Source organism: Macrotis lagotis, chromosome 2, assembly GCF_037893015.1.
Source record: "Macrotis lagotis isolate mMagLag1 chromosome 2, bilby.v1.9.chrom.fasta, whole genome shotgun sequence".
Classification (NCBI taxonomy): domain Eukaryota; kingdom Metazoa; phylum Chordata; class Mammalia; order Peramelemorphia; family Peramelidae; genus Macrotis; species Macrotis lagotis.
The window spans coordinates 107,073,046-107,086,361 of NC_133659.1; positions in this window are offsets into that span (position 1 = coordinate 107,073,046).

Genomic DNA, 13,316 nt, shown 5'->3' on the forward strand with positions numbered 1-13,316 from the left:
GTCCTCTATTCTTAGAGGCAATTGAGGGTGGAAAGCAAGTGAATGGGATAAAGTCTGAGATTTCTTCAGTAGCATATTATAGATCAGAAATAGTTAAAGCTGTGTGTTATGTCCCTTCTGCTCCTCCTCCCCTGACAAGCAATTTTATGTTACCTTGACAGAATGAAAAGAGTCAACTGACCCTGTAGTCTTATCAGGACAAGTCCAGATGGTTCTACATACCTTGTCCTGGAGCGGGGAGAACCTGTCACTGTTTGAATTATACCTTATTCTTTAGAGTAATTTACACCTCTAGATTGTGAAGGCCACATTCCCTCACTAAAGGATGGGTCAATGGGGGGAGGGGGATATCTCTAGGATAAATGGATCTTGGATTTCCTGTTCTTTACCCCCTTTTCTCCATGTTTAAGCTGGAGCAAGGGGGTTCAATTCTTGATAATTGAATAAAACTTTTCTCTTCATACCTTGAGAAATCTCTGAGTTTTATTTAAGCGAGTAAACTCATCCCACACACAGGGGATACAGTGTTGCAGATGGGGTGAAAAGCAATGGATAAAGTGTTGCCAAGAAGACTGAGTTTAAAAGTGACTTCCTACATTCTCTAGCTGTGTGATTCTGGGCAAGTCACTTCACCGTTTGCTTCAGCTTCTTCATTTGTAATGAGCTGGAAAAGGAAATGGCAAACCACTTCAGTAGCTCATGAAAAATTCAAATGGAGTCATGAAGAGTCAGATATGACAAGACAACCACAACCACATTTGAAACTTGACAACTCTCTTAACTTCCCTGGATCTCAGTTTCCTCACCTGTAAATCAAAGACTCTTCCAACTCTAAATCCAAAGAGTCTTCAATCAAGACAGTATGTCATTATGGATTTAGGACTGGAGCTGAGTGATTTCAAATCCTGCCCCCAAAATAACCCTTGTAGGATTCTGGAGAAGTCACTTAAGATCTCCATGTCTCAATAAAATCTATGAACATCTGATCTAGTTCATCCTCCACATTTTTCCATATAAAGAAACTGGTATTCAAAGAGTTGAAATTTGTCCATAATCTAGCAAATAAAAAAAATCCAGGATTCAAAGTCGTTCTCCAATTCCAAATCTAGGATTCTTTATCTTGTTCTATGCTGCTTCCTAGTGGGTCTCAAGAATTCAATACAAACACTTAAGCTATGCCCTATGAATCAAATACAAACACTTCAGTTCCTTGGGAGTGGAAGTGAGGAGAACAGACATAAAAATTTCCCTACCCCTTTTAACCCCGATACTTTTATTAGAGAAGACATAAGGGTTATGATCTTAGTGTGAACAAGGCCTGGAAGCTTCCCTAAGTGGGATGGGAAAACTATTCAGATTGTTTGAGGGACTTAGAAATATCCTGTGGGAGCTGTATAAAACTGGGAAGCTAATTGAAATTGAGATCCAAGTAAGTGATAGCCCAGAAAGTTTGGGTTAAACCTTTGAGAAGGAATTATTTAAGAAAAATGACCCAGCCTCAGTCTTTGTTTCTTCTCTCCCTGGGTCTCTTCCTCCTCCAATGTACCTTGGTCAGAGGAGGGTCTTATGAATTAGAGGGTTGGAGGAGTTGAGCTTTTTCATAAAATCTTCTATTTGCCCTTCAAAGATTCTCATAGCTTACCCTCATTCCAACTTTTCCAAACTTTTTACCCTTCAGTGCTCCACTTATTCTATTATCCAGTGAAAAAGGTTTCTTTGCTAAATCTCCCAGATGATGATGAAACTCTCTCTTCTTTTCCTCTTTGTATTACCTCTCTTCAAGTCCCAGCTAAAACCTCACCTTCTGCAGGAATCCTTTCCTGATCCTTCTTAATTCTAATGCCTTTCTTTTGCTAATATTTTGTTTATTCTGTATATAGCTTGTTTGTGCATGGTTATTTATTATTTATTTTTATCTCCCAATTAGACTATAAACTCTTTGAGGGCAGGGATTGTTTTTCTTTTTCTTTTTAACCTAGCTTCTTAGTACTGTGACAGACCTAAAATAGATAATAAACATTTATTAACTGAAAGTATCCCCAAGACAGCAGTGACCATTGGCAGTGTCCCAGGAATGGGCAATGAGGGATAGGAAGGTGAGGCAGAACCTCACCTCTGTTTGCAAAGAGTTGAGTGTATATACCTGGTGCAAAAAGCTTTCCTCAGCTTTGCCTCACTGGTTTCCACATCTCTGGGTTTCTTCAGGAACCAAGAATAGAATGGACCAAGTACAGAAAGGCAGATTCAAGGTTCCACAAGGAGGACAACAGAAATGCTGCAACTTGCCTAAGCACAAGTTCATGAGTACCCCAGGAAAAAGAAAAACGACTTCTTGCAAACACGTCTTCACTAAAGTTTGAGACCACTTTTCTTTTTTCTTTTTCTTTTTTTTTTTAGTTTTTGCAAGGTAATGGGGTTAAGTGGCTTGTCCAAGGCCACACAGCTAGGTACTTATTAAGTGTCTGAGGCTGGATTTGAACTCAGGTACTCCTGACTCCAAGGCCAGTGCTCTATCCATTGTACCACCCAGCCACCCCTTGCAACCACTTTTTTTAAAAACTTATTTTTCCCAGTTACATATAAAAACAATTTTAACATTTAAAAACCTTTTAGTTCTACTTCTCTCTCTCTCTCTTTCCCCTTCCCCACCTCCCCACTCTCCTTAATGAAAAAGCAAACAATTTGATATAGTTTATAAATCTGTAGTCATGCAAAACATTGCCATAATAGTCATGCTGTGAAAGAAATCATAGATTTCTCCACCACCACTAAAAAAATGAAACCTTGAGACCACTTTCTGTTGAACTCTGTATTATTGTAGGAAAATATTTCACAGACTTTGGAGTCAGAGGAGATGAGGGACTAATATTATATGTTACCTTGGTAAATATTATATCTGATTAATTGATATCTATTGATAATCATGGGGGGGGGAGAGAACACAAGGACATGTTAGCTCTATGGCATTAAAAAGAAACCCTCAACCCATCATTACTAACCCTAGGAGAGATATAGCTAGCCCTACTTGGAAGACCCAACTTGTAGGTATACTTGGGAATTCTAATAAAGATATTCAGAATTTATTATGCACCACAATGGCATTGAGAACCTCTCCCATTCTGGCCCCAGCTCACCTGCCAGACTTCCTTCACATTTCTTCCCTTCATGCATTTCTACCTTTAAGCCAGATTTATCTATTTGAATATAACATTTAATCTCCCATCTTCTGATCTTTGACATTTACCCATGCCTAAAATGTACACATTCCCTTAGAATCTCAAGGTTACTTCTAGGCTCTCCTAAGTTTACCTCCTCTATAAGATCTTCCCTGATCTCCTTAGCTAGCAACACTCCTGCCCTCCATTAAAAAAAAATCTCATGTCCAGTTGTTTCCTTATTATGCCACTATCTTTCTACCTCATTATACCCCTAACCCATAATATTCTTTCTTCGAGGACAGAGAATATTTATTTTGTCATTGTATAATCAATACCCATCAGTGCTGTGGTATAGAATAGAAACATTTTGTTCATTAGAGTAGGTTACAAGCAATTTGCTTAAAATCACAGTGAAAGTGACAGAGAAAGTGACAGAGTCAAGGCCAGTGTGTTTCCACAGAAAAAAATGTCATTTTGGAGTTTGAAGATCTGGGATTCAATTCCACCTCTATCACTAGGATCTGTGTGACTGGGTAAGGCACAATTCTGTAAAATAAAAAGGTTCAATGCTTTATAAGATTTCTTATAACTGTAAATTTATGATCCTATACACATGTACAGAAGGGTTATCTTAGCCAACAAAAGAAGTATCGATTTGGATTTTTGGAGAGAACCAAGTCAATGCTTACTCAACAACATTTTAGCATACTTCCCACTGTGGAGGAGGTTTGAGTTTGGTGTGTATAGATTTTTGTTTACTATCTGAAGTTAGTGTCCTTTCCAGCCAACATTTGATTAATTGGTGGTTAAATGTTGAGCTGTGACCCATGGTAGCAAGAAGGAATCCTATTTTCAACCAAACAGGCCTAATATGTCTGGCTCCAATCAGTCTAACTTTGGACCTATAACAACCAGTTCCCCCTGGATTTTAAAAGGGCATACTGAGTCAGTTTTAATTGGACTAGCTGTCACTCACAGCAAGAGCAAAGTCACTAGGGATCCTTTGTGAATGCTCCTTGGCAACAAACTTTGATGTTCATTGCAAATGAATTTTTAAAAAAAGTCTGAACAAGCTCTAGGTTAGTAAGGCTTGAAGGTTGCCCTTCATTGTATCCTCTCAGGTAGTGGGAAAGTTCAAAGGGGACACTCAATAACCATCTCCTACTCTCTCAATTCCTACCTTCTCAAAAAATATCCTCAAATTTGAATCCCTTTCTGATCCTCTCAGCTGATGTCTCTCTCTCAAATTGCCTTGAATTTCCTTTGTACCTGTAGTAGCTAGAGCATGAGTGGGCATGTATCATAGTCCCTGCTCTTGCTTAAGGACTCATGCCTTGGAATGGCACTGCAGTCCTCATTATTCCCTATCACTGTGGGACTATATATAAAAGAAAACTAGGATTTAAATCAAATTTCAATCTGTAGTTTATAAGAAGCACTCAGGACAAAAAAACCCCCTCTATTTTCAAGCATGTAACTTGGGATTCTGCCAGCTCTCATTTGGACATCCCAATTGGATGAGGAAGATTTTTCTCCCCCCCAAAAAAGCCATGGTAGCTAAATACACATGACAACATGAATGTATATTTGCTTAAGTGACCCTGAGATAGAACCTGAAGCCCTTGGATGTCCCTTCTGATTGTGTGTCTGTCCCTTTGCACAGGTATCTAAATAGTTATCAATGGACATTTTTAGCCTTAGTGGCTACCTCATTAGCTCAAGAGCTCTGGGTCAAGTGCATACTGCTAGTAAAAAGTAATTTCTGCAACTACCTATGGATTTAGGTTTTTTTTTTTTTTTGTTTGGCAGGGCAATGGGGTTAAGTGGCTTGCCTAAGGCCACAGAGCTAGGTAATTATTAAGTGTCTGAGGTCAGACTTGAACTCAGGTCCTCCTGACTCCAGGGCCAGTGCTCTATCCACTGCGCCACCTAGCTGCCCCCTACCTATGGATTTAGGCATCTGCTGAAGATATTTCCAGTGTCACAAGGGTTTTTGGCTTCTTGCTAAAGTGTATGTGCTTGATTGTACAGGATAAATTCATATCAGATTGTTTGCTGTCTTGGGGGAAGGGAAGGGAGTGAGGAAGAAAAATTTAGAACTTAAGATCTTACAAAAATGAATGCTGAAGACTAACTTTATATGTAATTGGAAAAAATAAAATGCTATTAAGGAAAAAATAAAGAGTATGTGCTATATTGGGGTTAGTTCAACTAGTCAAGCATATTATATATCATGCCATGAATGTATAGCTGTCATCACATCTAGTGAAAGGAAAGAAATTCCTCTCTATTCATCACAAAGTCAGAGTCCCAAATGACAATCAAAACAAAGAGAGAGGAAGTTTATCCTTAGTTCATATTAAATTCAAGACTTTTCTTAGTTCAGTCACCTATCACCTTCAACATAGTTCCACAATCATGGGGACCAATAAGGGATTATTACATCATCCAAAGGTACAAGTATGGGGGCTGCTAGGTGGCACACTGGATAGAGTACCTGCCCTGGAGTGAGGAGTACCTGAGTTCAAATCCGGCCTCAGACACTTAATAATTACCTAGCTGTGTAACCTTGGGCAAGTCATTTAACCCCATTTGCCTAGCCAAAAAAACCCCCAAACAAACAAAAAAAAGGTACATTAACAAGGAGCATTTATGGTGCAGTGGAAGGTATCAAGGTGCAGACCCATCCAATTTCATGGGGGATGGCCCCTTCCTTGTATCAAAGTTTATGTATACTTATATGTGTCCACATTCATATCCTCAATAAGCATCTTGAGGGCAGATTTCATTTCTTTGTACCTCCCCCCAATCCAGCCCATAAACAGTATTATGTATGCACATTTAATCAATGCTGATTGGTTGATGATTGATTTGTGGTTCTGCTAACTCTAAATAAGACATGTACATATAGATAAATGTACTTTGCAGTATACATGGATATACATACATGTACAGTTATATAAATGTATTTATACATAGATCATTCTGGAGATTGGAAGTATTGGTTCCAACATTTAGTCTTTATGATTAAAGGCCATCTCTGATGGCAGAGTCCCTTCCTCCTCTACTCTCCAGGGGAATGGGTAAGCTAGACCAAAAGGTGAACAGATTGATACAGAAGAAGAAATCAGAGATGACCATAAAGTTCTCTGCAATTTTTCTTTGAATATACATAGTATTTACTGCAAGTATATATTTATTTGAGAGTTTTAACATTACAGGTTAAGTTAGTGGATCAGACCAACACAAGTCTGGAATGTTCTACCATAAGTTGAGCATCAATAGGCCATGTGAACATTTGGACTGGATTCTCTCGATTTGTGGATCTCATGTTTCTTTTGAGTACTTCAATTCTACTTTCCTCACAGAGCATAGCACATTCTCTGAAGAGGGCATGCCATGCTGGGCAGTCCTGCACCAGGGTCTTCCATGTCAAACAATAATTCCAAATTTCTTAAGAGAGACCCTGAGGGTTTCCTTATATCACTACAGGTAAGAATAAGATTACCAAATACTCAAATTGATCTTATTGTCCTCTGGACTTAGTTTTCCTCTGGTATGCAGAAAACCTGAAAGAGGTTTTTTTTATCCTTTCAGTTATGGTCTCCTACCAGCATGGGTGAATGACTCCTCCCTCCCCCAACCACAGTTTTGTCATCTGTCAAATGGAATTATTACCAACTCTCTTCACAAGTATTTTGGGGGTACTTTGTAAATACTAGAGTGCAATATAGATATTTGCCATCTATCCATTCCTTCCTTCCTTCATTCACCAAGAATTTCCAAAGTGACCACTCCATTCCAGGCACCATATTAGGAAATAGGACTATAAAGACAAAAACATACCAGTTCTTGTTCTCTGGGAGTTCATATTTCATCGGAAGGGGATGACAACTACATATAAAATTAAATTAAAACTGTAGCCAGGATTGCAAATGATATATGCAAAGTAATTTCTAAGAGAAGAGCCTAGGAAGTAGTAGGATTAAAATGGACTTCCTGTTAGGAGGTAGCACTTGAACTACACTTTGAAATTATTAGGATTCTGGGAGGTAGAGTGGTGGGGAAGGGAAGAGAAAGGTGGGAAAAGTACATTCCTATCCTGGAAGGATAGCTTGGACAATTACATTGAAGAAGGAAATAGAATGTCCTTTATAAAGAAAAGGAAGCAGGCCAAGTTATTTTTTATTTTTTCTGGATTGTTTTTTGGCAAGGCAATGGGGTTAAGTGACTTGCCCAAGGTCATATAGTTAGGTGATTATTAAGTGTCTGAGGTAAAATTTGAACTCAGGCCCTCCTGACTCCAGGGCCAATGTTCTATCTATTGTGCCACCTACCCCTATTTTTTTTCAATAAAAAAATACTTATTCTTTGCCTCCTACCACTCCCATTCCCCTGCTACCCTTCCACTGAAAAAAGGAAAACTTGTAATAAGCAATCATGGACAAGCAAAGCAAATTCTCATTTTGTCATATTCAAAAATGTGATTCTCATTCCAAAATGCCCAGTTTGGCTGGATCCCTAAGGTGTATAAAAGAGACTACTATACAGTAAGTCTGGAAAGGTCAATTAGAGTTAGACTGGGCAGAACTTTAAAAGGATCATCATCATCATCATCATCATTATGTCTTGGCAACTGTTTTACAGAGCTTAGGAACAAGTAGGATGTATTGAGGACCTTTATCATGGGGAGAGTTATTTGGATCCTAGCCAAACAACCTGGGGCTTTTAAGTTTGGCTCTTCTTACTAGCCCAGAAACCCAGTGCAATGAAAATGCTGGGAATAGGAGCCTGAGATATGCTTCTCTCTCCAGGACAAAGGGAAAGGCAGGCAAGGCAAAGTTCAAGGAACTTAAATTCAAGATGGGTTAAAGGGTATGTGTGGTGAGGAGAGTTAGTGCAAGGATATAACCTGTATATAGATACACAAATAAATATTAAGGAGAAAAAGTCAGTAACTTCTCATTGCCCTTTGGGTGACCCAAAATTTTAATTCTTCAGAGAATGTGATATTTTTATTCTTTTCCAGCTATATTTTCTTCTGTTTTTTTATTTGGTTTTGTTTAACAGACTCTTGCTGTCTCACGAAGTCATTAGTTTCCACAGACTCCATTTTTTTTAGAGAAGAATTTTCATTTACCTTTTGCAGCTCCTTTTTCAATTGGTCAATTCTATTTTTGTAATAGTTTTCCATTTGAGAAATTGAGGTTTTGAGAGAATTATTTTTCTTTTTGCATTTGTCCAATTGTATTTTCCAATGATTTGTTTTCTTGTTGCAAGGTGTTAATTGTCTCTCCCAAATTTTCCAACTGATTTTTAAACTCCTTCCTGATTTCTTCGAGGAAGTCTTTCTGTGCTGGAGACCAGATCATGTTCTCCTCAGAGGTTCTAGATCTCTCTGAGTTAGGGTCTTTTTGTTCTAGGAATTTCTCTATGGACCCTCCTTTTCTCTGGCCTTTCTGCATTTTCCTAAGACCTTATGTTGCCGAGGGGCTGGTTCACAGAGGTTTGGAGTTGAGATGCCCTAGAGGCTTTACTCACTGGGTTTAATAACTCCAAGTGGGCTAGCCAGTAGGCAGTGCTGGTTGCTTTCACTGGAGCATCAGTGACCTTAATTTGAGGCTCTCTCCCTTAGCCTGGAGGGAGTGGATGAAGCTGTTGAATAGTTTATCTTTGTCCAATTGTGGGTTTTGCCTTAGGGCAAGGTAATTGCTCTCCCTATTCATAGCTGAGGGAGGTCTGCTGCTCTTAGTGTGTGGCAGAAGTGGGCTGTAATTGTGTTTGTTCTGGGAAGAGACTTCAGCTGAAATGAAGGTATGGCTGCAGCTCTCCCACACTGGAATTCACCGTCCAGCTCTACAGGCAAGCTCCAGATTGTCAGTGCCACAACCAATGCCTCTGCTCCCTAGTTGCTCCTGTGGCTGATCAGGCTTGCCCCACTTTTAGGCTTCCAGGCTCTAATCCACCCATCCGATCAGGTTAGTGGAGCTCTCAGACTCTGACCCTGTCCTGTGCTGCCTGTAGAGTCTGCCCTCTGCACCCGGCTCACCCAAGATCCCGGAGGACAAACCTTGAGGTAGATTTTCTTCTCCTAGTTTCTCTTTCTGGGTTTTGTAGATCGGATTTCTGTTAAGTTTTTTTCTTATTATATATGAGGGAAGATCAGGAGAGAAGATCAGGAAACTGGCACTGTGCCTGTCTTCTCTTTAGCATCTTGGCCGGAAGTCCTTTTCCAGCTATACAATACTACTAAAAATATTAATTTTGTTTTGTTTTTAGTTTTTGCAAGGCAATGGGGTTAAGTGGCTTGCCCAAGACCACCCAGCTAGGTAATTATTAAGTATCCAAGTTAGGATTTAAACTCAGGTACTTCTGATTCCAGGGCCAGTACTCTACCCACTGTGCCACCTAGCCATCCCAAGAATATTGATGTTAACAGAAGATGGACCTTTGTTTGTATCAGGGAGCAATCTAGGGTCATTAAAAGTGCTGGCAACCAAGGAGGTCATTTTCTTTTTTTTCTTTTAAATATTTTATTTTCTTGTTTTTTTCAACTACATGCAACAGTGGTTTTTACCAATTATTTTTTGCAAGGTTTTGAGTTTATAATTTTTCTTCCTCCCTCCCTTCCCTCCCCCCTTCTTCTGACAGGAAGCAATCTGATATAGGTACTATATTTATCACCATGCTAAATATGAATCATATTGAACTTGTTGTCAGAGAAGAATCAGATCCAAATGGAAGAAAAACATTAGAGGAAAAAAGACATAATACATAAGACAACTTCTAAAAATTGAAGATAATAAACTTGGTCTTCATTTAAACTGGATATGAATAGTATCTTCCATCATAATTCTTTAAAAATTGTCTTTGATTAATGTGCTGCTGAAATGAACAAGTCCATCATGGTTGCTCATGACCCCATGTTGTTAATGTGTATAATGTTCCTCATTTCACTCCACATCAGTTCATGCAAGTCTTTCCACTTTTCTGAAACCCCACCCCTCATGATGTCCTATCTATCTATCTATCTATCTATCTATCTATCTATCTATCTATCTATCATCTATCTATCATCTATCTATCATCTATCCATCTATCTATCTATCTATCTATCTATCTATCTATCTATCTATCTATCTATTTATCTATCTATCTATATCACAATTTGTTTAATCATTTCCCAATTGATGGGCATCCTTTCAGTTTCTAATCTTTGCCACTACAAAAAAAACTGCTATGAATATTTTTGTCCATGTACATTTTTGTACCCTTTTCCATGATCTCTTCAGGCTATAGACTCTGTAGTATTTTTGCTGGATCAAAGGGTATGCAGTTTTATTGCCCTTTGGCAAAATTTAAGGTCATTTTTTTAGTTTTGTAAGGCAATGGGGTTAAGTGACTTGCCCAAGGTCACACGGCTAGGTAATTATTAAGTGTCTAGGGTGGATTTGAACTTAGGTCCTCTTGGCTCCAGGACCAGGCTCTATCCACTGTGCCACCTAGCTGCCACCAAGCTGCCCCCAAGGTCATTTTTTAAAGATTTTTGCTAGGCAATGGGGTTAAGTGGCTTGCCCAAGGCCACACAGCTAGGTAATTATTAAGTGTCTGAAACTGGATTTGAACCCAGGTACTCCTGACTCCAGGGCCAGTGATTTATCCACTGCACCACCTAGCCACCCCCATTTTTCTTGACAAAGATACTGATGTGGTTTGTCATTTCCTTCTTTTGCTCATTTTATAGGTAAGGAAACTGAGGCAAACAGGGTTAGGAGACTTGCCCATCACACGATTAGTAAGTGTTGAACTCAAGAAGAGAGGACCTCTTGCCTTAAGATTTGTCTAATCCACTGCACCAACTAGAATCAAATGGAATATTACTTTGTTATAAGAAGTGAGGAACATGCTGAATAATGAAATACAAGATATGAACTGATGTACTGAAGTAAGTGGAATCAGAAAAACAATATATACAATGACAGTAATATAAATAGAAATAACAGCAATCATAAAATAATCTATACAAGACACCTCCCCTTTACCAAAGTGGACTATAGGGCAGCTAGGTGGTGCAGTGAATAGAGTACTAGCCCTTAGAGTCAGGGGGATTTTTTTATTTTGTCAGAAGGATCTTGAGTTCAAATCCAGTCTCAAACCCTTGTTGCCAGGCAAAAATGAAAAAAAATAAAATTCTATTCTTTTAAAGATAATTCTTCTTTTTCCTTTAAAATACAGTTCTCTGGGAGGTGGAAAGGTGAGTGATACAGAGGAGAAATATAGACAATGCAAAAATAAAAGATATAAATAAAAATCTATTTTTAAAAAGTACCGGGCAATTTTTCAAAGGTAATCCATTCCATTTTTCTTCCTCCAATTCTAAGCCAGTTCATTTTCCATCTGCATCATCTGGCTGAGATCCTTGCTGATGAAACAGCTCAATAGGATGTCCATCCAACTATGTTATAAGTCAAGACAATAGACATTTTTCTATCACTTTTTTCTGCATGGATAAGTATTCTAAATTCTTTTGAATAATTTATATCTATCATTTAGGAGGTTCATAGGTGTTCCAATAATTAATGAAATCAGTGTAACATCATATGCTATCAGGAGCAATCTAGAGGATGTCACCATCTAGTTTGCCAGGGAATCTCTCTTCTATTTGGACTGTACATTGGACAACCTCCATGAAGAGCACAGATAAAACTCCACATTCAACCTTCAGATGTAGCTCCCTCTTTAACTACATTTACAATTTATAGATGTGCCTAAGGAATAAAGTTTCCTTAGACCTCTAAAAAGTAATAGATTTGTGTGCTACATTTTATTTAATCTAAAATCTTTTGAATGACTGAGACTGGTTCCCAAATAGTTAAGGTACTACAGCTAAAATGGAGTGGGTTTTGATTCTATCTTTACACACTTCCTCAGGTTTTAAGATTGGCTATTTTCAGCAAATCTACTGGGAACCTTTTGGCAAAAGTCAAATCCTAGGAGCCCTTTAGTGGCTTATGGAGGTTCTATTTTTCTATGGGGCAGCTAGGTGACACAATCCCTATGGGGAAAGCCCTACATACTTGAGAAATCTCAGGAAGGAGGCATTCCCTCTGAAAGGAAAGGAAAACTTGATTTTGCTTTTCTTTGTTGTTGTTGGGTTGAGAGATACAATGTTGCAAACATCAGAACATGAGGTAACCTAAAACTTTTTAAAACTGATGTTTGTTTTTCAGTTTGTATCACTATATGTATTTGGATATTACTGGATATGACTATGAATTGTGCCATATCTACTTTTCTAGATACTTTTTAGGCACTGGAGAAGGTATAGAAAGGTTGATATTGTTCAGGCATATTTAACCCTTCATGTTGAAGCTATTTGGGGTTTTCTCGGCAAACATATTGGAGCAGTTTGCTATTTCCTTCTCCAGCTCATGAGGAAACTGAGACAAACAGGGTTAAATGACTTCCCAGAATCACACAACTAGTATGTGTCTGAATTCCCCAATCCAAAAACAACAAAAAAACAAAATCAAAGTTCCCTTTCTTTTCAGAGGGAATACCTCCTTCCTTATAGAGAGTTATGTTATATTTATATGTGAGGAGAAAGAATTGTTTAATTTAAAAAAAATTTTTTTTTGGAAATGACATTGCAACTGAATAAGCAACCCTCAGTCCTATAACGGTATATAAATATAGCTAGTCAGATGGACATAGGGGGCATGTTGTGAAGTATCCCAACAATGAATGAATTCAAAGCAATATAGATCCTTGGGAATTTTAAGATTACCTAACAGCCTCACTAGAGGAATTGTTTGAGTTTTTAATTATTTAAAAAAAATTTAAATTTTAAAAAAATTAAAATTAAAATTTTTAAATTAAATGCACTTAAGAGGCCCACTAGAATTGCACCACATTAACTTTGTTGCAATTCTTTGGTGCAAAGCAGTAGGGGAGACTCTATTTGAAAAGATAACACATTATTCCTTCCAAGAGGCAAAAGATATTTTTGGAATTGAGGACATGGACAAATTTGCCAATTGTATGTAGCCCAGTTACTTTGCTAAGGACAAACAAGGGTGCCTTATCATTTTAAAAGCTTTCCATTCTCCAAATTGTGAACTGTAACTCTCCCTTTTTTGTGACTTCAAGTGAGGCCCA